Source organism: Crocodylus siamensis, chromosome 3 (genome assembly GCF_052110815.1).
Source record: "Crocodylus siamensis isolate JL-2025a chromosome 3, ASM5211081v1, whole genome shotgun sequence".
NCBI lineage: Eukaryota > Metazoa > Chordata > Crocodylia > Crocodylidae > Crocodylus > Crocodylus siamensis.
The window spans coordinates 10,721,967-10,747,198 of NC_143397.1; the positions used below are offsets into that span (position 1 = coordinate 10,721,967).

The 25,232-nt window shown below is 43.3% G+C and overlaps 1 protein-coding gene and 1 long non-coding RNA gene across 6 annotated transcripts in view; one reads left to right on the forward strand and one right to left on the reverse strand.

Moving 5' to 3' along the window:
* LOC149867973 (uncharacterized) overlaps nt 1-25,232 on the forward strand; it is a 354,972-nt gene that overhangs the window by 176,565 nt on the left and 153,175 nt on the right. The gene's annotated exons all lie outside the window — the stretch shown is intronic.
* Nucleotides 1-25,232, reverse strand: part of LOC149867974 (uncharacterized) — a 128,322-nt gene that overhangs the window by 73,308 nt on the left and 29,782 nt on the right. The window contains exon 4 of one of the 5 annotated variants that reach the window (XR_016441163.1): nt 3,142-3,250. The exons of 3 other annotated variants lie outside the window; for them this stretch is intronic. The gene's annotated coding sequence lies outside the window, so the exon portion shown is untranslated. Of the gene's footprint in view, nt 1-3,141; nt 3,251-13,843; nt 14,449-25,232 lie in introns of those variants that run through there. One more of the 5 variants, XR_016441161.1, reaches the window with a different exon arrangement.

Below are 25,232 nucleotides of genomic sequence, written 5' to 3' on the forward strand. Positions count from 1 at the left end.
TTGAGAGCAAGCTTATGAAACTTCTGGTATATCCCACCACTGGTCAAAATATTGCAAGGATAGCCTTGTCCCATGGCCTAATCACTTTTTAAAAATATATCAGTGATGACATAGCCTTGATCTTTCTATTTCAGCATTTACATTTTGAATCTAAAACCCAAACTAGAAAACCAGAAAAATTATCCAATTATTCTGAGTTTCAAGAAAAGTTATGATTGAAATTGGTCTGAGATAGGGGCAACAGCTTCAGGGTTTTTCTTTACCTTTGTTTTGTTTAAACTGGATCAACTATCCCTATTTATCATTTTTTTTTGCTTGCTGACCTATAAAATATAGTAGATGACCAAAATGAGGGCTTCAAGGAAATGCTGGGGGTATCCAGATGCAATGGAAATATGTGGATTAACAGAGGCTTATGAATTATTGTTTTTTTTCAGAATGTCATCGTTCCACAGCTGTTAATTATGGCAAAAATGGGCTCGTTAGAATAGGTGGCTTGTATTACATAAAGGGAAGTCTCTAAAATCTGCGGTGTGAGAATGTCCTACATAATGAGTGACAGCTGGGAGTTTTTGGTCTCACTTTCATTTTAATAGCATCCTCCACTGATAGCCACTGGATTTTGAGCTTTTGTAGCACTGTCAGGTCCTACGATGATATAGAGGATGTGGGCATTTGACAGGTCTTTAATAAACAGTTTCCGGCTAGGATGAATTGAAGTTCAGCTAGTAGTAGCTGGAGTTCAGCACAAGAGATAGCGTTGTTAACTTACCTTTATGTTACAAGAAAAAAAAGGAAGACGAGGGGAGAAAAATCAGCCTGGAATCCTGCTATTCTTCCAAGCAGAAATTGCAACAGAAATATTTCTTTTTTTCTTTTTTTTTTTGGGTGGGGTGCAAGTAATCATAAATGTACTTGCAATACCATGTATGAGAAAATTCTGCTTATTTCAGTTGTAACTGGCCCTTACTCAGGCAAATACCCATGACCAACAATGATTCCAATGGGAGTTTGCTGGAGGAAAGACCTTATGGATGAGTTTCATCTCTACTAGAAGAAAACTGTCTCCTTAGATCATGCTCACTACTTGGTCTTGAAGCTGATGAGCAATTGTGAGACTGTGAGGAATTTGTGACGGGGCTAGTCATTTGTTTTTCATAGACATTAGGACTGGAAGGACCTCAAAATTTCATCAAGTCCAGCCCCCCGGTGCAGGAAGTCAACTAGGGTCAAAGGATCCTAGCAAGATATGCATCCAAATGTCTCTTAAAAGAGTCCAGAGTAGGCGCTTACACCACCTCTGGAGGGAGTCTATTCCAGGCCTTGGGGGCTCGGACAGTAAAAAAGTTTTTCCTTATGTCCAGCCTGAAATGGTCTTGCAGGACTTTGTGACCGTTGGTCCTTGTTGTTCCTTGGGGCGCTCTGGTGAACTGACGTATGCTTAGCATGACCACGTATGATCCGGTTGTGGTCTTAAGTTGTATAGCCGTCTCAATATCAAATAATTTGTGCAACAATATACAGAGAAAAATATTAAGTATTTGTGAAACCATATACAGAAAAGCTCCCCAGTGCCTTAACATTAATTAGGCTGGGCCTTTTTTTTTTTCTCTTCCTATATTGAAGATATTTATATATGGTAGAGAGGGACAACCCATCCTACCCCTCAAAACCAACCCCTTCTCCCAAAACCCTAGATTTATATACCCCCTTCACTTGATCATTTTGGCATCCTGATCTGAACTTGACAGCAGGGGCCCACCTTTAATAATGATATGCTGATTCTTTTCTTTTATGGCAGGTGTGGGCACATGCAATGCTGGACTTGTACCAAGAAACCTCACAAACGTAGTAGAATTGATAGATGTAGTAAGGACTTAGCCAGATTAGAAAGGGTGCAGTGATGTTTCCGTGCAAGATGGAACTTGATGGGAATTTACAATGTCACTCTCAGAATATCAAGCTTTGGTATGTAGGCTGTATACACAATGGCTTGCTCAATTAACACATAAAGAAAATCATGTGAAATACATGTCTTATTTCTGAGAAGATCTAGACAAAAGAACAAGAGGTTCTTCCTCTTTCTGGACGAAGTAAACACTCGGTAAGTCTGCAGCATATGCAATAAACATCTCCCATCCAGCCTTGGATAAAAAAGCAAGCCATCTGTAATGTGAGCTTCCACACTTAACAAGGTCAAGGACATATTTTAACCAATTTTTTTTATTTTTGCACAATGTCATATCTTCATAGCCTCAGATATCCTTGAGGTTTTTTCACATGCCTAATGATATACAAGAACAGCAGGGGTCATGCCCCCCAAAATACCTATTTTCCTGTGAATATGGAGGACTTGTTCCGGTTTTTTTATGTGCACAAAAACTGGAGAGCCAATGAATTGTTGTAGGTCAAGAGTCAAGTACAAGTACGCTGTAAATGACTACACTTTTGAAGCTTGCTATCGTCATACATGGCCGGAGAATTAATTTCCTAACTTGTCCTTTTCCCCAAATGTAGGACCCCAAAAATAATTGCAACTGGTCCAAATGTGAGCGACTTCCTAGAAATAAATTATGCATCGCCCGTATTTAAAAGTGCTAAGGCAGGAGTATTCAAGTAGACCAGTGGCATAAGATGAGCTAACGGTGTGCTACCACAAGAAGCAGCCAGATCCAAAAAGGATGACATGTTTTAATCCTTGATTTTGGGTGGGTCGCCATCTCGTTCAGGTAGATCTCATTAGGCTGCATCTCCCCCTTCTGGTTGATGTACAAAGCAACAATAGCAATCTGGCTACGAAGTTGGCTGCAAACTTTATTAACAAATGGCCACTACTGGGAGGAATTAAGTGGAGGGAATGATGCCTTCCTGGATGGATGAGTAGGCAACAGTCTATTCTTGGCTTGAGGAGTAGGATCAGAGCTTCTAATTCAAATAAGCCTGTGTCATCTCATTGCAGGCTTAAAACCACTCAATTTCCCAACAGAGGGCTACTTGTGATTATTTCTCTTTGCTTGTGTCTTTTAACATAACCCTTTACCCCAGATATTTTTGCACTGGCATGGCTCTTTCATGCTGCAGTGTTTTAGCTGTGGAAAACTGGCCAAGAGAATGGGCCGAAAACGTGGCAAAACCAGGTACCTTGCTTTGATATCCAGGCACAGCGTGAAGACCGTTGCTGGCCAAAATCAGAAAGATGAGAACTGTGGATGTTCCAGCATCGAGGCATAACCTGATAAAGGTCCAAAAGCTAGGACAAAAGCAAACTAAGCTGAAGTATCCCCTCCAAAACTGAAATTAGTGTCTATTTGCTTTTGTATTTGCAATAAGTACCTAACTTAATTAGAACTGGTAGATATTATAGCATATCTACCAATCGGGATTATGGCATATCCACGGATGACCAGTATACTTAAAAGTATTTATGGTTATTCCACTGCAAATTATAGTTTGCTATTTGAAAAAGAAAAGAAAATGTAATTTTTCCCATGTATATATGCTTCCCATCTCCTCCCCCATTATTCTAAACATGAAAATCTTCAGTGTCAAAAAAAATTATTCCCAGGTAGAGCTAGAAGACCAAAATCAGTGCTAGATACAAAGAATATATATTAACAAAGCGATGTGCTGATGGATTAGGTACTCAAGGGATGTGGTCGAAACACCATTCTTTTTATTTATTCATTGCCTTAAGTGCACATGGCAATTACCAGAACAATTAAGATGAAGTCCTTTCCCCAAATAGCTTCTGGTATAAGCTTCTGGTATAAGCATAGACAAAATCACAGCAAATGAAGATATGAAGATAACATGATAGATGGTCAGTGAGTGTTATGCAGTTGTTGTATGACTATCATGAACAAACTATGTATGTATGTAAGTGTGCATGTAAATCTTTTTCAATTGCCTCAACTGCCTAGTTTGCAGTGAGAACCTCACTGCAGACATTAAGGAACAATGAACTTCAATAAGATACCAGGGGAAAATTATGTAACCCTGGAAAACTGCATGTTTAGTCACACACGATGACCCGAGCCACCTGTCTTGCTATCTTGTTCATGATCCAGATTCAGAATGAGAAACAGTTATACTTTAAGAATATTTCATGAGACTAACCATAAAAAAACCTTGGCTTGTCTTGACCCAAGTCAACCACGAAAAAGGAATTTTGGTGATTTTGCGTCTTTAGCGAGAATGTTTTAATACTGAAACTGGTGTAATCTAGCTCAGCGACTTTGAACCTTTTTTGCACCAGGACCCATTTGTAAACACCGATGGCCAGTCCCAACTCAGTGCCCCTCACTCCCGACCCACTGGTCCCCACCCCCAAGCCCCAACCCCCAGTGCATGGGGCAGGGAGTAGGTATGTGAGCCAGCCTCTTGCAAGCTGCAGCTCTGCCAGCTTGCAAAGGAAAAGCCAGTTTCCCCCATTGTTCTCCTTGAAAAGAGAATATATTTTATAAGTTTGTTCATGGCCCTTTCATACATTCTTGCGACCCACTTTTGGGTCGCGACCTATGGGTTGAGAAATGCTGATCTAGCTAATCTTTCTTGTAGTTAGCAAAAGGCTATTGCCTAAAGATTGCCTACCTATTTCCTAAGAAGGACATAGTGTCATAGTTTGAATAGTGATATGAATATGCATCTTCCCCTCCAAACACATTGTAGGGTTGTTCAGTTGGAATCACAACCCTTCATTAGGAGTTTGGGTCTTCTTGAGCAGTGCATATATTATGCTGCCCCATTAACTTCAGTGGCTCTTCACAAGAGTAACTGCTATGCTGTTGGGAGGCTGCAAAACTGACCCACACCAAATCAATCGGGCTTGGTTGTTTTATGAAAATTAAATGTATATACCAAAGGTATATAAGAAGAAATTACAGAAGAATGGGAGACCGTAATGCCCTTTTCTATGTACAGCATCCAAACACAAGATTGAAGCTGTGAATGGCAAAAACGAGAGACTCATTTTCTGCAGAGTAAAACCACGCTGATAATTCACAATGAATGTTTGCAAGCCCTTTTTCACATTGCTCGGCTCTTTCCCATGTGGGGTGGGGTAAGGTGGTGCTTGGATTAAAAGCAGCATCATTTAGGCTTTTCTGGTGGTGCTAGTTGTGTTTAAACATTTGAATTCCTAGGCTTTGATCTTGCAAACAGAGAAGAACAAAGACTTCCATATATTTCACTAAGACCACATGTCAGTGCAAACCACCCCTCCGCCCCACCCCGTACTGTTTGGGGTCTGACATTGAAGCCGTGGCGCTTCCTAAAGAGGACAGATGTGAAAGTCAAGCAGAAGAACAATTGAATGTGTTGTTGGTTTATCACATAATTTGGGACAAGTGGTTAAAGGGCCATCGTGAACTTCAGTCTCGCTAATTTAGTTTCCCCATCTGCTTTAAATAGAACATTTACTAGCATTTTGTTGCAGCAAAATGTTCTCTTTCATTTCTCCAGTTTGATGAATGTGTTTGATAACCTTTAGGATCATAGAATCATAAAAAGTAAGCCTGGAAGGGACCTTGCAAAGCTATCTAGTCCAGCCGCCCTAACTAAACCATCCCAGCCAAGTGTCTGTCTAATCTGCTCTTGAAAATTGCCAGGAATGGAGATTGCACAACTTCTCCAGGGAATCTGTTCCAGTGCTTGATCACTTCATGGTCAGACAGTTTTTCCTAATCTCCAACCTCAAATCCCCCCTGCTGATGCTTGAGGCCATTGATCCATGTCCTGTCCCCTACAGCTACAGAGAAAAGTCCACCTCCACGCCTCTGTAATACTTCATGGTTTTGAAGACCGTTATCAACTGCCCCTCAGTCTTTGCTTCTCCAGATTAAATAATTTGGGTTTTTTCAACCTTTTCTCACAAGTCTTGCTTCCCAGGCTTCTAAGCATTTTTGTTGCCTTCCACTGGATTTTCTCCAATTTGTCCACATCCTTCTTGAATTTGGAGCCCAAAACTAAACACAGTATTGCAGGTGAGGCCTCACCAGTACTGAATAGAGGAGAAGAATCACTTACCTTGATCTGGAAAAAAACCACTCTTGTTAATGCAACCCAGAGTGCTGTTGCAAAGGCCAACAAGGGCACACTATTGGCTCTTAGTCACATAGTGGTCTATTTTCATTCCCAGGTCCTTCTCTTCAATACTGTACTGCAACCTAGCCACTCATTCCCCAGTCTGTATCTGTGCAGGAAACTATTTTTTTCCCCAAGTGAAGGACTTTCTATTTGTCTTTGTTGAATTCACTGTGTTGATTTCAGACTATTTCTCCAGTCTCTTCAGGTCATTGCAGTGTGTCTGCAATTCCACTCAACTGGGTATTATCCACAAATGTGCTAAGCGTGCACTCAGCCCCATTATACAAATAATTAATGAAGACACTGAACAATACCAGACACAGGACAGATCCCTGGGGAATCCTACTTGATACTTCATCCCAACAAGACATTGATGGCTACTTGTTAAGCATGATGCTTTAACCAGTTATGTATCCACTTTACAGTTCTTCATTTAGTCTCTATTTCCTTAGCTTGCTACTGAAAATGCTGTGGGAGACAGCATCAAAAGCTTTGCTAAAGTCAAGGTATATCACGTACAGTACTCTCCTCCCATTCACTGAGCCTAACACTTTATCATTGAAGGAAATCAGACTTGCTCTTGGTAATTCCCTGGATCCTCCTTCTTGCTTTTCTTAAAGATGGACACTACATTTGTCCTCAAAGCATCTGGGACCTCACCCAGCCTCTCCAAGTTCTCAAAGCCAATGGCTCAGAAATGTCCCCCACCAATTCCTTCAGTACCCGAAGGGGCATCTCATCCAGCCCTGCTGACTTGAAAGCATCTAGGTTATATAACTAATCCCTACCCATTGTGTCACTGCTCAAGGATGTTTGGCTCCTTTCCTATCCCTCCTGCCAACTGCATTCATCATCTGATAGCCGCCTCTATTTGTAAAGTAAAAAAAGGTATTACATACTTCAGCCTTCCCTGTGCCATCTGTAACTAGACTTCCTTCCACATCCAACAAGAGACCTGTGCTTTCTTGGTCCTCCCCTTACTCTTGACATACTTGTAGAAATCCTTTTTATTACCTTTTATGTCTCTTGCCAGCTGCATCTCGAACTGTGCCTTGGCTTTCCTGATTTTCTCCCTATGCACCCATGTGATACTCTTATACTCTTCCCTAATGCTATAACCAAGTTTCCACTTCTTGTAGCATTTCTTTTTGACTTTCAACTCATTTAAGAGATTGCTGTCTAGCCAGGCTGGCCTCATATTGCACTTCCTATTCTTCGGTCACATCGGGCTTGCTTGCTCCAGCACTGTTAAAAGGACCTTCTTAAAGTACAGCCAGTTCTCCTGGACTCCTTTCCCCCTCGTACTTCAGTCCAATGTGATACTGCCCACTTGTTTCCTGAGTTTGCAAAATTCTGTTTTTTGAAGTCCAGTGTCCTTTTTCTGCTGTTCTGCTCCCCTCTTTCCCTTAGGATCTTGAACTCTATCTAATCTGGGGGTTGCTGTCACCCAAGTTACCTTCCGCCTTCATATTATCAACCAATTCCTCCCTGTTTGCAAGCAGCACTTTTGCCCTCATTGACTTTTCAACCACCTGTACCAAAAAGTTATCTCCAACCCACTCCAAAAAGTTATCTCCAACCCACTCCAAGCATTTGCTGGATTCCCTGTGCACTGTTGTGTTTCTCTCCCAGCAGATGTCTCTGTCATTTAAGTCCCCCATAAGAACAAGGTCCTGCAATTTGGAAACTTTTGTCAATTGTTTAGAGAATGCTTCATCCTCCATTTCTTCCTGGTTTGGTGACTGTAACATGGAGACAGAGAGCTCCTGCTATTCCAAGAGGAAACTGCGGCAAGCAGAGCTGGCTCTGGGTGGACTAGCAGCTAGGGAGCAGGCAAACTGGTGGTGAGTTATCTGCTAGCAAGCAGGCGCACATGGTGAGATGCACAGGGGCCAGGCATCTAGGCTTCCCAGGAGCAAAGGACTACAAGCAGCTCAGCTAAGCTGCAACAGGGAGAGGCAAACTGATCATCAGGCCCAAATGAAAGCCCCGTGGGTAGCAAAAGCCACCTGACAGGAAGGGGCGTGGCTTGGGGGCTCATAAGACCAGTGCTTGAGACCAGACAGGCTGTCTAGCCCTGCAGGCAGCAGGGGAAGGAGCTCCTGAGCAGGATGGCTGCAGGGGGGTGCCTGTTAGTGTGTCTGCTGTGGGAATTGCAAGTCAGTAGTTTGCAGGCAAATATGACCCAGACTGGGGATAGTTTTAGTTGCAGCCAGTGGGCTTAGTTTTTTTGTTTAAGTGGCTGCTTGTATTTTTGGTTTGATCTTGTGTGTGTGTTTGCTTGCTCATATGTACACTGGTGGACCAGGAGTGGCTCTAAGGAGTGATGAAGTGGCCACAGGGGTGCCTGAGGGGTATAGCATAGGCTCAAATCCTACCAGGGGCCAGAGCAGAAATCATAGGGGTACCTGAAGGGAACGTGAGGCTCTGAGCTGTGCCAGGGGCGGGGGCCCAAGCCACAGGGATGCCTGAGGGGCACATTGAGTCTGGAGCCCTTCAGGGACCAGGCTCAAGACATAGGCAGAAGTTGAGAGAGTCAAGGTGAGCCAGAAAAGCAATAGAGGTGGCCTGAAGCTGGGAGGTCTAAGGGCCAACAGCCCAGAGCCCAAAAGGGACAGGAACCAGGGCCAGGGGCTCAGAGCTGAAGAGGAGCAAGACAAAAGCTGGAAGCTATGGTCCAGCATAGTGGACCAAGGCTGGGAGGGGACCAGCTAGAGAAAAGGAACCAAAGCTGGGAAGGCTAAAGCCCCCCAAAAAGGCTTGGAGGCCTGAGAAGGGCTAGTGTAACTAGTACCATCTGTGAGGCATGAATATGTCCATAGGAGAGTAAGGAGGCCACAAATAACCCTTAAGGCAATTGGTGCCCTGGAGCATGGACAAAGCAGGAGGGCCCCACTTAGGGCTTGAAGTGTAGGACTGTGATCCGCTGTGTCCGGGAGTGAACACCGGCCAAAGAACAGGCAAGGGCTCACTCTGGGACCCTGGGGCAGCCTGCTTTTTCACAATGAAACAGCTCCAGCACATCAAGGCAGGTGAGAGAAAGGGGAGGATACCTGAGAAGCCAGGACCATTATGGCCATCACAGCTGCCTCTGAGGGCCCAGTCCTGTTATAGTTGCCTACAACAGAGGTCCACAATGGATGACATCCCCTCTGCTGCTCTCCTCTCTGGTCTTTACCCAGACTTTCAACAGGCCTACCTGCCACTTCATACAGCACCTCAAAACACACATCCATCACCTTTATGCATATGGCAACACCTCCTCCTTTTTTCTCTTGCCTATCCTTCCTCAACAAGCCATACCCACCCATGGGTGTATTCCAGTCATGTCACCTATCTCACCAACATCCCTGTAATCCCAGTTACAGGAAAAATCCTCTACTGTACTGGGACAGGAGTGCTCACCCCGTAGCTCACAGGCCAGATCCAGCCTGTGCCATGTCATCAGAGTGGTAGTTAACACTGCTACCACTCCCCAGCCACCACATTTTCAGGCCCATGGAGAGCTCTGCAGGCCTGATGTTATAGCCCAGTGTGCTATATTGGTGCATGGGGTCATGGCAGCACAAAACAGGAATGAGGTGCACAGGGGCTGATCTGGGTGTGTGGGAACCAGTGGGATCCAGGCAGCATGAGATGGGATCTGGGCAGTATGGGGCCAGATCTGATCATATGGGGCGTAATCTAGGTGCTGATCCCATGGATTCAGCCCACACACTGGCCCCATGCCACTCATCTGGCCCCTGGGACCAAAAGTACACCACTGTACAAGGACCTCCAATTCCTGTTTATTCCCCATGCTTCTCAAATTAGTATATAAATAATACACATCTCAAGTACCTAACTGATGGTCGTGTTTTCTCCCTGAGATTATTGCTAAGGCTTCTGTCATTACTTACCCTTACAAATTTTTTATCTAGGTGCCTTCACTCTTTTCTTACCTTTCAGATCTTTTACTTGCTTTCTTTTTGATGGATGTGGATTTTCAGCATAGCAACAGGGAAGATGAAAAGGAGGGGAAACACAATTGTGGTTTGGGATTCAAAGATAGGTGGATCTCATGAAGCTTTTTCTCAGAATTATTTGCTATTGATTAGATTTTCAGGTTGACAGCTCAATGTTGTTCTTGAAATAATCCAGCCAAAGCAAATATTGCATCTGGGCGAGGAACATGTGCGCTGAATTTTAGCCATATCAAATTATAAACAGTCTGAGAAACTGGGTTATATGATGGAAAAAAGCTACTGACCCTTGCTGACGTGTCTCTGTAGGAACTAATATTTATTTTGCAGAACATAATGCCCACAAATCTCCCTCTCTTGTAAAGGAATCTTAATTCAGTCATTCTCCTTTCAACCCAATAGATATGCAAGCCTTTTTCAGGATATTAACTACTGTTGTGCTCTTAAGCCATTTGTAGATGTTATATTTTTCTCGGTTTAATCCAGACTACAGCCATCACTATATACATGTGGGTGTCTGTAGTCCAAATTAAAATTGGCTCCGGTCCAAATTAACTAATCCTCACTAAATAAGGATTAAAGTTAATGCAGACTTGAACAGTCTGAATCAGGCATTTAAATTGTATTATTTAACATGTATATATGGGGTTATGTGGGGTTGCTTTTAGAAAAAAACATCCCTTAGGAACTCAGATAAGAATTCCTTAAGAATCCAGATAAGCATTGCAAATATCAGTCCCTTCAAGGGAAAATCAGTTGGATTTTTGCAAAACAGCAGAGGCCATCGGGCACAGCCGTTACAAAGTCAAATGTGCCAACCACACCTCACCCTGACTAAGTATCCATATCCTGATTAAGCCTCTAGCCTTGCACAAGGGCTACTGGTCTGTGAAGAAGGGAGCAAACTATTAACCCTTCATTCAAATTGAGATTTGATTTGACCTGTGTGATGCAAATCAGTTAACATAGTGTAGTAAATGGTGAGCACACCTATAAATGGGCTTTGAGCCCACCTGTGCTAGCAGGTAAAACACTTGCCCCATATTTGGGTTCTTCTCTCATTCTGACACTAACCTAGCATTTGACTTTGTACTACCTTTATCTTACATGCTTATGCTGTCCCCAGCACTGTAACACCTAATTAGAGCATAGTGGACACATCTGCATGAGACAGTTATGGTGGAATTGACTGAGTCGCTCCTCAGTAATTGTCTCAGCATCCACACATGCGGGGCTATTAGACTGGATTAAACTAATAACCTCCACAGCAGGGTAGTATTTGTAAATACAAAGGTTTTCACTTCACAGCACTGCATGTGTAGATGCTGATGGGGCTGGCTGAGGCACAAGGGTGCTTCAGTGAGGGGGCTGTCTGCCGGTTAGCCCCACACTGGAGCATCCTTATGCTCCAGACATCCCCTCCATAGCACATGATCCGGGTGGCTCTAGGCTGGTGGGCTGACCTCCCAGGCCCCCTACCAGGGTTGCTCCGACTCAGCTCAGCATGCTACGGTCCCAGGCACATGTGCAAAGGGCAGGCCTGGGAGCAGTAAACTTAGGCACAAAAACCACCAGAATTTATTGCTCTGCATTAATTGCACATATAGATGATCCCAGTGTTATTTTTCCTCCTACTGGCACTGTGGGGTAAGTTAGGGTTACCATATATCTCAGTTTTCTGTGACATCCTGTTTTTTGGTTCTCTGTCCTCCATCTGGGCGGGTTTTTGACATGCAAGCAAATATCTGGGTTTTTCCTCTGCCTCTGCTTTTCCCCCTGCACTTCTGGCTTGGCTACTTGAAGCTGGGGGCAATGGGGAAAGGATGCCGGGGATCTGTGCAAGGGCCTCATAGATGCAGGCAGTGTAAGAGAGTGTGTGCGCATGAGCTGCGTGGCCAGCAGGGCTGGGGGAGTGGGGGGGCAGAAGCGAGGGGCATCAGGAGAGATGGGGGGCAGGAGGATGCAGGGCAGGCATGAGGGGTATCAGTAGGGACAGGGGGATGTGGGTTGGGAGTAAGGGATAATGCCATGGTCTTGGGAGTGGGGTACAGTGGATCAGGAGTGAGGCAGCAGAAGGGCCGGGGGCCTGTGGCTTAGGAGTAAGGGGCAGAGGCAGGGCACGGGCATATCACTGTCCCCCCACACACAGTCATATACCCTTTCCCTTTCTCCTTCCCCTTCCTTCCTACCCCTCCTTCCTGCACAGGTGTCCTCTTTTTTTGAACCTGGAAATATGGTAACCCTAGGTAAGTCGGTGCTAGTAGCCCTGTGTAACAGAAAACTAAGGCACCTAAAATGGAGTTAGGCACAAACATGACTTCCTGGATTTGCTCCAGAGGACCAGAATTTCAGGAATATTTAGGTGTCTAGAGCAGCGTTCCCTCTAGGCTGTGCGGCCGCTCTCATGCCACGCTGCCAGGCGTGCCTGTGCGGCCACACACGCCATGCAGCTTAGAGGGAACACTGGTCTAGAGGGCAAAATGATTTTTATGAAACCTCAGGTTCTGTATCTCTGAATGAACCCAAGAGACTCTGGGTCCTTGCACAATACAAAGAAATTAATTGCAAATAATGCTATAATTCCTCTAAGACGAGACTGAGTCAAATTGAGCAAGATTTCTGCGTACAATTTTTTTTGTAAATTACCCCCAGATTTCTTATATTTTAAAATTTGCTAATAATGTGCTAATTCCCATTTACCTTTTGTTCATGACACTTATCACAATTACCTTTTCGTTAGATGTTGTGTATTGTTGCTCCACATGCATTAAAGGAGCTCCCACTAAGTATCTATAAAACCACCCCATCACCTCCTTCAAATTCCCTCTCAAAACTCTTGCTCGGTTCGTCATCATGTCACTACACCCATGTGCACTCTATCTGTCATATTCCACTGTGCTTTCACTTTTATTTTATATTTACAAAACATAGCCTTTGGGCATTTTTTATCAGGAGTGATTTTGTGTGTGTGCGTGTGTGTGTGTGCGCATGCGCGCGTACACACGCATCTACCATAATAAAGCCCAGTCCAAGGCCTCTCTATATGCTACTCTAGCACATGTAATAGTACTAACAAACTACATAGACTTTCAGATATTACAGCTAAGTAGTAATATAAGGAACTTATAATAGAGGGATGGGCTGGTCTCTCCTAGCTCTGCCCCTCCCTGTCTGTCCCCTAACTGTCCTTAGGATGGGAAGAGAAAAGGGGTAGGGAGGGATCTTGGCCTGGAGTTTGTCCAGCCTGTGCTAGGGGATGGGGGAGGAGGAAGGGGGTGCTGGTGGATTGAAGCCAGCCTGCAGGGAGCTCCAATCCACCTTCCCCAACACCACCCCAGTGCAGGCTGGGCAAACCCCAGGCAGAGCTGCTCCCCTCCCTTCTGGAGATGGCACCAGAAGTAGGCCTGGGCTGATGCAGCCCAACCTGGCTCACAATGCATGCTGACACATGTTAATGAAGGTGCTCCACTTTAGAGCACTTTCATCTGCATCCTCATGTAATAAGGATTCAGATTCTCACAAGATCAGGCCCTTTTAAAGCACTTAAAGTAATAAACTCACTCCTTTGGCTATTGACATGCACCCTTTGAGATGTGGCCCTGTATTATTGTTGCATTAAAACTAAGAGGGTTTTACATGCCTGTTGCTTTCAAGAGCATGGCAGGCATGGGTTTTTCATCAAATGTACTTAAAATTGCTAATAAATATTAAGGTTCATCAGAAAAAATTAAGAGAAGCTCAAATTATATTTGAAATGTTTAATTTTTCAAAGGAAAAAAATGAAAACCTGTGCCTCATCTAGACTGGTGAATGAACCAGGAGAGTTTACTATAGAGAAAGTCCCCGTACTAGTAGAGAATGAATAAGGGGAAAAAAGCATCCTCATGCCTATGAATAGCATCCAGATCCCAGTTGTAGTTGGCAGCAATTCCTCAGTTCAAGGATGATCTCTACTATGGTTCATTGATGGGTCCTTAAGGGGCCTTAAGAGTCCTGTCCCTTAGCTACTGAAGTCTTTGAATAGTCTTGTCATTGACTACAGTGGAATCTGGGTTTCATCCTGTATTTCAGATGCCATCGTGCCATGCGCTAGGAGCTATCACAAGAACAAGCACAACAAAAATGGCTTGCCTTAAAAAAAACTAAAAAAACCTTTAAAAAAATTATTCTAAATGTTTAGGACTGGTTGGGTGTGAAAATGGAGCCAGTTCTGCAGCCAAACCAACGTTCCTCACCTTCATGATGCCTGGAATATTGCCATGCTTATTGAACCTTGCCCATTGCAAGGTTCAAATCACAAACAAGCAACACAGACTCTTCTTATTTTAAGCATCACTAGGACTTCACACTGTCATACTGGATGTAAAAGGACAGGTGGTCTTCCTTTGCTCAACTGCATCAGCTACAAAAAAAAAGAAATAAGAGGCGTTTGAAAGAGAGCCCCAAACAACATGTCCTTTTTCTCCCTGACAGCCTTGCAAATAAAAGGTTACTAACCCCTTGATACCTGCTGCTGAGAGCGTTCTCACTTTCAATAAAGCAGACAACAGAGATAAGCAATTTTGTTTTGGCCACATTCTAAATGTCAGCGTCACCATTTATTGTGTCTTGAAGTAATCAATTACACCGGGGGTCCACCAACTATGGCTGGCCCTATTGATTGAAAGCTAGAGTTGTGGTTCTTTGTTCACCTTATATTCCCTTCGACAATGACCTCTGCCTATACAGTTGTAATGCCCAAGCTTTTGAAGCATGGATCTAGTGAACATGCATTCAATGTCTTTTCCATCCAATTAAAATTTTTTCCTATCATTTCCTTTTATCTAGCCTTTGTAATTGGATTCCCAGTTTCTCAATTTTCATGGCAGTGAGGGGGAAAATGATAGCAAGTAGCTGATAAAAATAAACTGCTATGATTTAATTTTGCTTAAAGGGTTCTTTCTTTCTTTATGAGCCTGTTTTTAAAAGTGTTCCAGGGTCACTGACATAGTAAGATGCATCCTGTAGCTCCTTCTCTCTAATCAAAGTATTTCCTATTCTGTAGGTACTAAGAAGACCATGAAAACATACAATAAGTGGCTGGGATTTTGTCATTGTTAAAAACCCAAGAAGGAGCGCAAAGGCCTGGGATGGTAACGAGTCTGTGTTACATTTGCTGCATTCCTTGTTATTGTTGTGTCTGATCTGTGAATGGAAGGAGGGACTCTACAAATCATGTGGCAGAGGGAGGCCTTCAGATAACCGGGAGGTATGAAAGCAAGGAAGTCATGGCGTCAGGGAGTCAGGACTCCTGGGACTGGAGGCAGAGGATGAGTACGGTCACAGAAATAGTCAATAAGGAACTGCTACTCTACTTAGTGAATTTCAGATTCAAATATATGGTAGTTTTATCTTTGAAAATGTGGCTTTTTTAGATACTGCAAGTTGGTACAAAAGAGTTGTTTTAGCATTTGTTGTTGTTATAATGTTACCGACTTGTCCGAGCCACGTGGAAGATGCTTGTGACTATATGCTCTTGTGACTATATGCTCCTGAAGACATTCATGATCAGATCCATCTGATAACTTCAAAAACCCCAAAGCCATCCCTTGTGAATTGTTGCTGTGAGGTGTAATGAGTTATCATTGCAGCTCTCAGTAAGAGAACAGGACAGAAAGACCTGTGAAGGATGGTAAAATGCTGCAATATTGTGACTGTGATCAAGGATACTTCTGGCTCCCCATAAGGTTGTCGGGGCAGTGCCTTTGTGTGTTAGGGGGATGGAAGGACACTTCCTTGCCATGTGCCCAAGAACATCTGTTGTTACGCAGCTGACAGTAACCTTAGACATGCCATGAAACCTTGTGTTCTGGGGAATGTGGTGGTCGTCCCCCCACTTGTCAAAGGAATGTGTATTCTTTGGTGCAGTTAAGTGCCCTGTGGTCAGGGCCGGACACAGGCGTGGGCGAACTGTGTGGATGCCCAGGACCCAGACAGAAAGGGGGCCCGAAAATTATAACAATACCAATAACAATAACTATTATTATTGTTATTGTTATTATTATTATTATTATTATCATCATCTCTGCCGAAGGGGGGCCCAATACTAAAAGTTCACCCGGGGCTGCCAGGAGTCTAGGTAAGGTGCCACTTGTGGTGAGTAGTGAAGGAGTAAGGGAGGGAAAATCTCCTAAAGCCCCTGGCATTAGTCAGGTAAAGCAAAATCTTCACTGTCCACATTCTGCACTTGGCTGAGGCAATCTCATTGTTCTGTGCTGTTCCATACCATCTATCTCCTAAATTCAAAACAGTATAAGGGCTATACCCTGGTAGCTCTAGGTGACTAACTACCCGAAGGCAGGACTTATGACCTCTGTCTCTCAGAGTGCTAAGTAACCCGTCCAAAATGTCATTTGTATCGTTTCTGGTTTAGGAAGCAGCACAGTGTGCTTAGAGAAGCCACATCTACACAAGACACTTACTGCGCAGTAGCTTGTTACTTCTGTGCAGTAGCCTCACTGGGCACCAACTGTGACGCAATGCTAGAGCACAGTAGGAACGAGCTCCTGTGCAGCAAGCATCAGTCGGCAACTGTGCCAGGATGCTGCTGAGCAGTAATACCAGTTACTGCACAGTCATTTAGTACATAGTACTTGGTTATGAAAGTACTAAATGACTGTGCAGTAACAACTGTACAGCCAACATCTCATATAGACACGGACAGAGAGTCCTAAAAGATCATGGTAAGTTTAACATGTAGACATAGCCTCAAAGACTGTAGGGTGTCTAACTAGAAGAATCGTTGGCCTCTTTGAAAATGTGTCCATTTCTTCAAAACAGATTCAGGATTTGGTCTCTGAAATATAGACTGGCTAGACTTGGGGATCTCTCTTTGTTAAAGATGGAGATGAGATAGGCTGTTATGAAAACAACACTTGCTTCCTCCTCATTTGTCCTTTGAGGACCGCTTAGCATCACATTTCGGAAAGTGTGTTTGTTCCTGCCGAAGAAAGCAGTGTATGGTAACCTAATAGATTTCTTACTGTTGTAATAGAACTAGTTTAATAATGTTAATTTTCTGTTAATTGTACTCATAGTTGTTGGAAAATACTCAACATCAGGCTGGGATGGGTTTCAGCATTTGTAGTAGGGGTTGGGCTAGATGACCATTGAGGTTCCTTCCATCTCTATGATTCCATGGCCCCCTCTAGACATTACCGATATTGTACAATTAATGGGTTAATTGCTCAAATACCTCGAGACCAGCTACACATGGAAAGTACTTATGCCATAAAAAGCTCCAAGCAACTATGAAGTTAGACCTCAAAAATGTGTGCTAACTTTATAGCTGTTGCTATTGAGCTTTAATTTGCACATGTTGCAGGGTTTCCGCTGCAGCTGGGAACTGCAGCTGATGGGGCTCTCAGCAGCAGCAGTGCACCATGACCAGCCATGGCTCAGAGTCCTGCAACTGAGGGGACTCTCATGTCCAGCAGCTGCCAACTCTGGGTCCCAGCAGGACAGGAATCCAAGGTCCCACAGCTGTGGGTGCCAGGATCTAGCTGGGTCCCAGCAGCCAGAGGCACAGCTGCCGTGGGGGTGCATAAAATCCCCGGGCTGGGAGATCACGGCTGCTGAAATCTCCCGGTCTCAGGTGTGTGTGAAACCCCTGCAGCTGTGGGATCATGGCAGCCATGATCCCCCAGCCCTGGGAGTGCATTGGGTTCCCAGTCATAGGAGTGTAGTTCTTGCCAATGCAGGTGGATCCCAGGATTAGGCCCCCACTGCACCAACAATAGGGCTTGATGGGGTCTAATGCATGATCCCACAATCATACTTCCTGCCATGTACATGTGGCATGGCAGGATATGCAATTGTGTGGATCACGTATTAGATCCCACCCTGCCTTTACCTACATGTGTAGAGGGGCCACATAATGCAAATGATAATACTAAAATAAAAATACAAAAGGATACAAATTTACAATGCGATACACCTTGGATACACTGGGTGGGATATAGCTTGACTTTAGCAAGATTTTTGACACAGTCTCCCATGGCATTCTCATTAGCAAGCTAAGGAAATACAGACTAAACTAAAGTACTGCAGGATGGATATATAGCTGGTTGAATCATTGTGCTTAGTGTATAGTCATCAATGGTTCAGTGTCTAGTTGGGAAGAACTATCAAGTGGGGTTGCCTAGGGGTCTGTCCTTGGCCTGGTATTGTTCAGCATCTTCATTAATCATTTGGACAATGGACTGAATTCACACCTAGCAAATTTGCAGGCACCAAGTTGGGTTGAACCTCTCTGGAGAGCAGAATTCAGAATGACTTGGATTGACTGGAGAAATGGTCCAACAACAATCAGATGAAATTCAGCAAGGACAAATGGGAAGTCCTGCACTTAAGACAGGAAACTGCATGCAAAAATACAAACTTGAGAATGATTAGTTAGGCTTCAGTACTGTAGAGAAGGTTCTTGGGGTTACAGGGGACTGTAAGAGGAATATGAGCCAACAGTGTGCTCTTGTTGCACAAAAAGCCAACAGTATACTAGGTTGTATTAATAGGAATGACTTGCAAATCAAGAGAAGTGATTCACCCACTCTGTTTACCACTGGTAATGTTTCATCTGAGGTACTGTGGCCAATTTTGGGTCCCACACTTCAGGCAGGATATGAACAATTTGGAAAGAGTCCAGTGCAGAGCAACAAAAATGATTAGAGACCTGGGAGGCATGACTTATGAGGAAAGCCATAAAGAACTAGGATAATTTAGTCTGAGAAGAGAAAACTGAGGGGGGATTGATAATAATTTTCAAGTACCTGAAGGCCAGTAATGCAGAGGTTAGAGATGGGTTTTTCTCTGTGGCTATAGGTGACTGAACTAGACGCAATAGCTTCAAGCTTCAAGAGTAGGTTAGATGGACACTTGGCTGGAATGGTTTGGTTGGGAAGGTTCCTGCCTTAAATAGGGGCCTGAACTAGATTGACCTCATAAGATCTCTCCAGCCATACATTCCTGTGATCTGAAGTGAAAAGATAAAATTCAAAATATTTAATGTGAGAATCCCCCACTTTTATTCATAGTGAGGTGCCCTGTGAGGGGCCCTGTTAGTTATATTGGATGTACTCATGAAAACAGGTTCTTATTATGAACTAAAGTAAGAGAATTAAGACCTATAATAACAGTCTTTCTCTCTCTAAATGTAAAGATCTATAAATCTCCATAGGTAAAGTTGTGACCTATTTATTGCATGCCTACAAAGATGGCCATCAAACTATTATTCTGCTGGAGAACATAGGGGAAACGAAGTGGGTATGTTAAATACTGAATTGTTTTTTGTAGATAGGAGTTGTCAAACTGTCAAGGGGCTGGGAGTACAGAAGGGCATTTTTTTCCTTTTTTCAATTAGCCTTGGCTTCTCTAAAACTATCTTCAAATTTTGGATGAATTTGGTGAATAGAATGGGTGTGGGGGAGGGAGATTTAAATAAATTATTAAAATATGGAATATTTTAACTTTTCATTTTGAAAACTATATTTTCCATTTAGAAACCACGGCTTAAATTTAGAAACGGTCCTAAATTGACAATTAAGAGATACTTAAAATGATTAAATAGCCCCCAAAGGAAATGATTTATTTTCAGATTGGACAAAACCTTTTGTGTGGAATCATGATGGGTTTTTTTCCCAGTGCAATCACTGAATCAAAAACGCATTTTTCACACAGCTCTTCTTCAGTCTTCCTGTTAGATACCATTTTCATCCAACAAGAACTGCTCAAATTTTTCTGATCCAGCGATCCAAGGATTATGCCACACAGTGAGTACTGTAAGTTATCAAACGAGCTTGTTCTTACTGTGTCATAGTTAACTCTAAAGATAAAATTCAAATTATTTAATGGGAGAATCCCCCACTTCTATTCATAGTGAGGTGCACTCCTCTTTGGTTATTATTATTAGACCCTGGTCAGAAATCTAAAGAGAATAGACCTGGCAAGTTATAACTACTTATTACAGTTCTCCCTCTGTTGGGGTAGAAGAAGAAAACTAATAAAAACATGTCAGTGACTCTCATCAGCAGTGCCCTAGCATATCAGTGATGGACTCGTGAAAAGGTCAGACTGTCTACAGACTTCCAGAGGCAGAGTCTGAATTTGGAGGTATTTTCTTTTTGTGACAGTGACTGCAATACAGGTGGAAATACTCTACGCACCTAACCCATTTTCTTACAATAAGCGTTAGTCATTCTCAGATGTTTCGCTCCTATTAACTACGGTATTATACAGCCTCTAGATACTGGAAAGTCCAATTAATGGAACAGAAGGTTAAAACAACTAAATAGGTATAACTTGGCAAACAGTATATTGGGGGTGATAAGATAATTGCCTTCAAGTATTTGAAGGGAGGGAGAGGAACAGTTTAAAGTTGCTCAAGGGGATATAATTAGATATAATAGCATGGAATTTAGCAATGTAAAAATTATGCTGAATATCAAGAAAATAATGCTAATGGTAACACCACTGAAGAGGTAGAAAGTGTGTTTTAGAGGAAATTTAATTGTTTTGGTTTAATTGTTAAAACTGGATTGAAGAGAGCGCCAGGGCTGGTTCTACACTGGACGGTTGCAGGTGCCCTAGTAGGGACCTTGCAGGGCCTCTGCATCTGTCCTCACAACCTTGGGATGAGGTAGCAAGCTAGAGGTTTCAGAGAAGAACATATTGAATGAGATGCAACCTTTGGGTCCTAATCCTGTCATTGCCAGGATTAGGTTTCCATCAGCTTAGACTTTCCAAGCCTCATATTTATTTTGAATTGTTAGAGGCCCTGCATTCAGAAGCTACCAAATATGCCACCCTGTCAAGGCATATCTGGCACAGCACTTACACTCCCTGCCTGCCCTTCCCGGTCTTCCTTGGTGAGTTCTTGTCATTAGAAATAGGTGAGGATCCCCCTCGATGCTTTTCCTGCAGAATCAGTCTCAGTTTATCCACACTTCTGGCTGCTGGGAACAGGAACTTTATCTCCATTCCTATTTCTTGGCCAAAGCAGGTTAAGACTTTTTTATTCTGTGTTGTCTTCTACTGCATACATCACTGTGGGAGAAGAGAAGTGCATCTCCTTCCAGCTCTCTCTCTCTCTTCTGTTTGTTTCTATTTTTTTTTTTTTTTTTTGGAAATGCCCATTTACAGTAAAGGTTTCAGACTGGCAACTCTAGAGACTGAAGTCATCTTTATTCCTAGAGTAGGTACCACTTGGTGGTCAGCACAGAAAGCCACACACACAAGCACCTACATTCACAAACCCTCAGGTCCCCCTCGTGCTTTGGATAGACCCCTTCTATCCACTTGCCCTCTCTACAGGGACTATGGCCAAGGACACCAGTTATGGTGGTGGCTTTTGTGAGATCAAGTTGTTTTGGGCTGACCCCTCACCGACAAGCAGATGATCAAAGCTTTTGGTTGGCATCATAATCTCATTTTTGGATTCCAACTTCCAACACCTAGGGAAACAGGGAGCTTTGTTATAAGTGACCCTTTTGAAACCTCAAGATTTTGTTCTTGCATTTGCAATATGTTAGAATTACTTCCATCATATTCCCTCTTACAAGCACAAGGTGCAAGACAGACAACATGTTATTCAGCCCATACTTAGGATGCATTTATACTTTACATGTCAGGAAGTGAAGAATCTGTTGTGTTCTTTACTGACAAAGCTAAATAAACCTGAAAATTGGTTACAATAGCTGTAACCCTCAGAAATAATTGATTCAGTCCAGTCACCGTGCTATTTTCCCAATAAAACTCTTTGGTGAATGAGTCAGTAAAGTTTTTAGAGACATGGGTCATGATGACTTCCCAGGGATTCATATGCTACCGCAAAAGCTTAAAAAAAATAGTCTTTGTTCTCCGTCTCTTGTCTCAGTGAGAGGCTGAATCCCAAAAGAGCTCAACTTTTGCAGATTTCCTTGTGGCAAGCTTGTGACATGCTGCAAAAATTCACAGCTTGTTTTCTACCTGCTTGCTAAATGATTTGTTTCAGCTGGTTTTTAAATGAAATAATAAAATGGAGCCTGTTGGGGAACAAAATTAAAACTAATGTTTTTGGTGGGGGGGTGGGCAGAAACATTCTTCAAGTCTGTGACAAGTTTCCTTAATTTGTGACCATCTTGACTAGATTATTTTTCTCCTTGAGAGAAAGACATCTAGCAAGGCCTTTGCGAATAAACTGGTAACAGAAGGAAAAAGGGAAAGGAGCATTGTCAAGTGGGCAAGGCACCAGGAGAGAGGACAGTTGGATTCTCACTGGCTCTACTGCTTCTGTGTGGCGCAGTGTGCAGCTCAGTTCTTTGGGGCCTTTTTCCGCTTTCAGCACTGTATTTGTCTAATCTGCCTAGATGTTAAACTCATTGTCTCTTACTCTGGTTAGTACACGGTGCCTAGTGGCTTGTAGTATCTGGGTGCAATTGTAGTTTAAATAATAATAAATGAGATGAAAGTCCTTTTGGTGTCCAAAGTCTAATCAAAAGTCTACCAGATACAGGTCTTCCCTGCAGGTTACTTGCAGTTCTTTCCACATTTAAACAAGGCTCAGAATCTGTGGACTAATTCAGGGCAGCAGTGGAGGCAATCAGTGAGTTTCCCCAGGTCTGAAGCCCATCAGATTCCTCTGGGTCATCTTCTGACTTCAGGAATTTGGCACGTCAGCTCAGAAAGTAGGGCTGTGCAAAGCTTCAGTCCCTGATTTGATTCGGCAGAGATTTGACCTGATTCGGTGGCCGAATCTCTGAATCTGAATCGAAGCAGAGGCCCCTTTAATCTCTCTGAATCGAATCGGAACTCTCTGAATTGATTCAGAGAGATTTAGAAAGATTTGGTGATTTAGACATAGACACAGCTTTAAATGTTTTTCCTACATACCTCTAGGCAGCAGGCGGCTCAACAATGCTGAGATGCTGGGGTGGATGGAGCATCCCACAGGAGTGGGGGGAGGGGAGGTCCCCAGTGCACTCAGCAGCAGACCCAGAAGTGGACCAGAAGCACTTCCGATCCACTTCTGGGTCTGCCAGGGAGTGCACAGGGATTCCCCCCATACCCCCTCCCCAGATCAGTGACTGGTGCCTCCTGGGTCTGGAGGGCACCCAGGGTCCCCCTGCAGCTGGTCACTGAGTCGGAGAGGCATGGGGGGGGGCCCAGCATGCTCCCTGGTGGACCCAGAAGTGGATCGGACATACTTCCAGTCCACTTCCAGGTTTGCCATTGAGCATACCCCCCCAACGCCCCACACTCCTGTGGGACACTTCATGCACCCCAGCATTTCAGCATTCACAAGCTGTGCCTGGTACCTTGAGGTATGCAGAAAAAACATTTAAACCTATGTCTGTGTCTGAATCATTGATTCTCTGAATCCTCATCAAATCTTCAGATTCAGCTAAATCAAATTGGGGACAGTGATCTGAACCAATAAATCAAATCACTGTCCCCAGTTGGGGCTGAATCCAAATAAAATAGGGCCCATTTGGCACTTCGCTAACAGAAGGTATTTTCCCTAAGGTTACAAACAGACATCACATTTGTCCTGGGAGAAAACATTTTATCTCAGAACAAAGTATTATCATTCAGACATCCATGTCCATTGTTCTGGGGAAATACTAAAAAAGCTCCCAGGATAAGAAGTACTAACCATTTATCCCAGGACATCATAACATACATCTGAACAGTTACCTGGGGAAATAATCATTAAATCAATGCCAAAAAGGCAGCGGCGCATTCAACTGCTCCCTAAACCTTGACGTTGAAGGCAATGTGTGAACATGCCAATTCCAGGATATTTCTGTTCTGGGACTAACACAGATATAACTTATCCAGGGACAAATGTAATGTCTGTTCCCAGCTAAGACTGTGAATCGGCAATTGCGGTATAGCTGCATTCAGTTGAATGCCACGTCATTCTCCAACCCAGGTAATTGAATCTGAATATACTTAGAAAAAAACATCTAAAATCAGACAGCCCAGCAAGAGAGTCAGATGAGTAGTTAGGACTTTGGGATAAAGGATTATGTTATTGAGTGACTGTGTTATTTTGATGCCCTATTTAGTTACCAATTTATTCTATGGTATTTCAGTCAAATCTACAGCAGGTTCCCTGAAGGGTTTATTCTAATAAGTAATGCAATTTGAAAAGGTAGGAAATTGCAGAAACTCGTTTAGTTTCAGCCATTGTTACTAGTTTACCGTTCTATATTGATTTTTCTCCCTCCTATTATACATGGGCTGTGTTCTCTAATGGGTTTACAAGTCTACTGATTAATGTGAGAAAAAATCATACTTGTTTTATTGCAAGGGTAAATGATGTCTCAACTACTTCAAACCCTACAATCTTATCAGAGCATTAATTTGATGTGGCAGTATCAGAATGAGTTCACCATCTTCTTTCCAAGCCTGGTTGAGGCCATTAACATTTGTTTATGATCATTTCCCCCTGAATATTAACTCAGGTTTTTCATTGCATTTGTTTGGGTGGTAGCCACATCCCTTTTGTGTATCAACATTTGCACAACCACACAATTTCAGTGGGACTATTTACAGAAAAAGGATTTCAAAGCAGGCATGAAAATATTTGCAGAAACCTGATTTTAAATGCAATGAGAAATTATTGGGGGTCTGTACTCATTTAGCCCAGGAACAAGAAAGGAGCTGTCTCCTGAGTAATCATAACTAAATAATGCCACGTCCCTAGCTTTTAGTCTAACTTTCCTGGTATTGTGCTTCTTTTCCAATGAGGAACATGGTACAGTACATTACCTGGACCTCTGGACCGCTGTATCTAGACTCTTTTGCTAGCTTTACATGAGGTAGCAAATTCAGGTAGCTCAAGCAAGATACACCTGGACATTTGAGTGACCCGGGTGGCAGCAGTGTCAGTGGCTGTGCAGCCGGCATCGACAACCAAGCTGACATGGCAGCTTCCGCTATTTTTATGCTCCCTTCCCTCTTCATTATACTACTGAGCTCCAGTATCTCCCCGCTATGCTGTGGGTGGGAGTGGAGACCGACCCTTTACCCTCTGCTAAGACCTTCCTCCTGTACAAATTCTCAAGACGATGTCTTCACGGGAGGGAATCAATGAATCATAAAAATATGAGAATAAAGGTCTCTAGAGCATGACGAACATGAATCCTCTGAACTGTTATTGGGTTAATG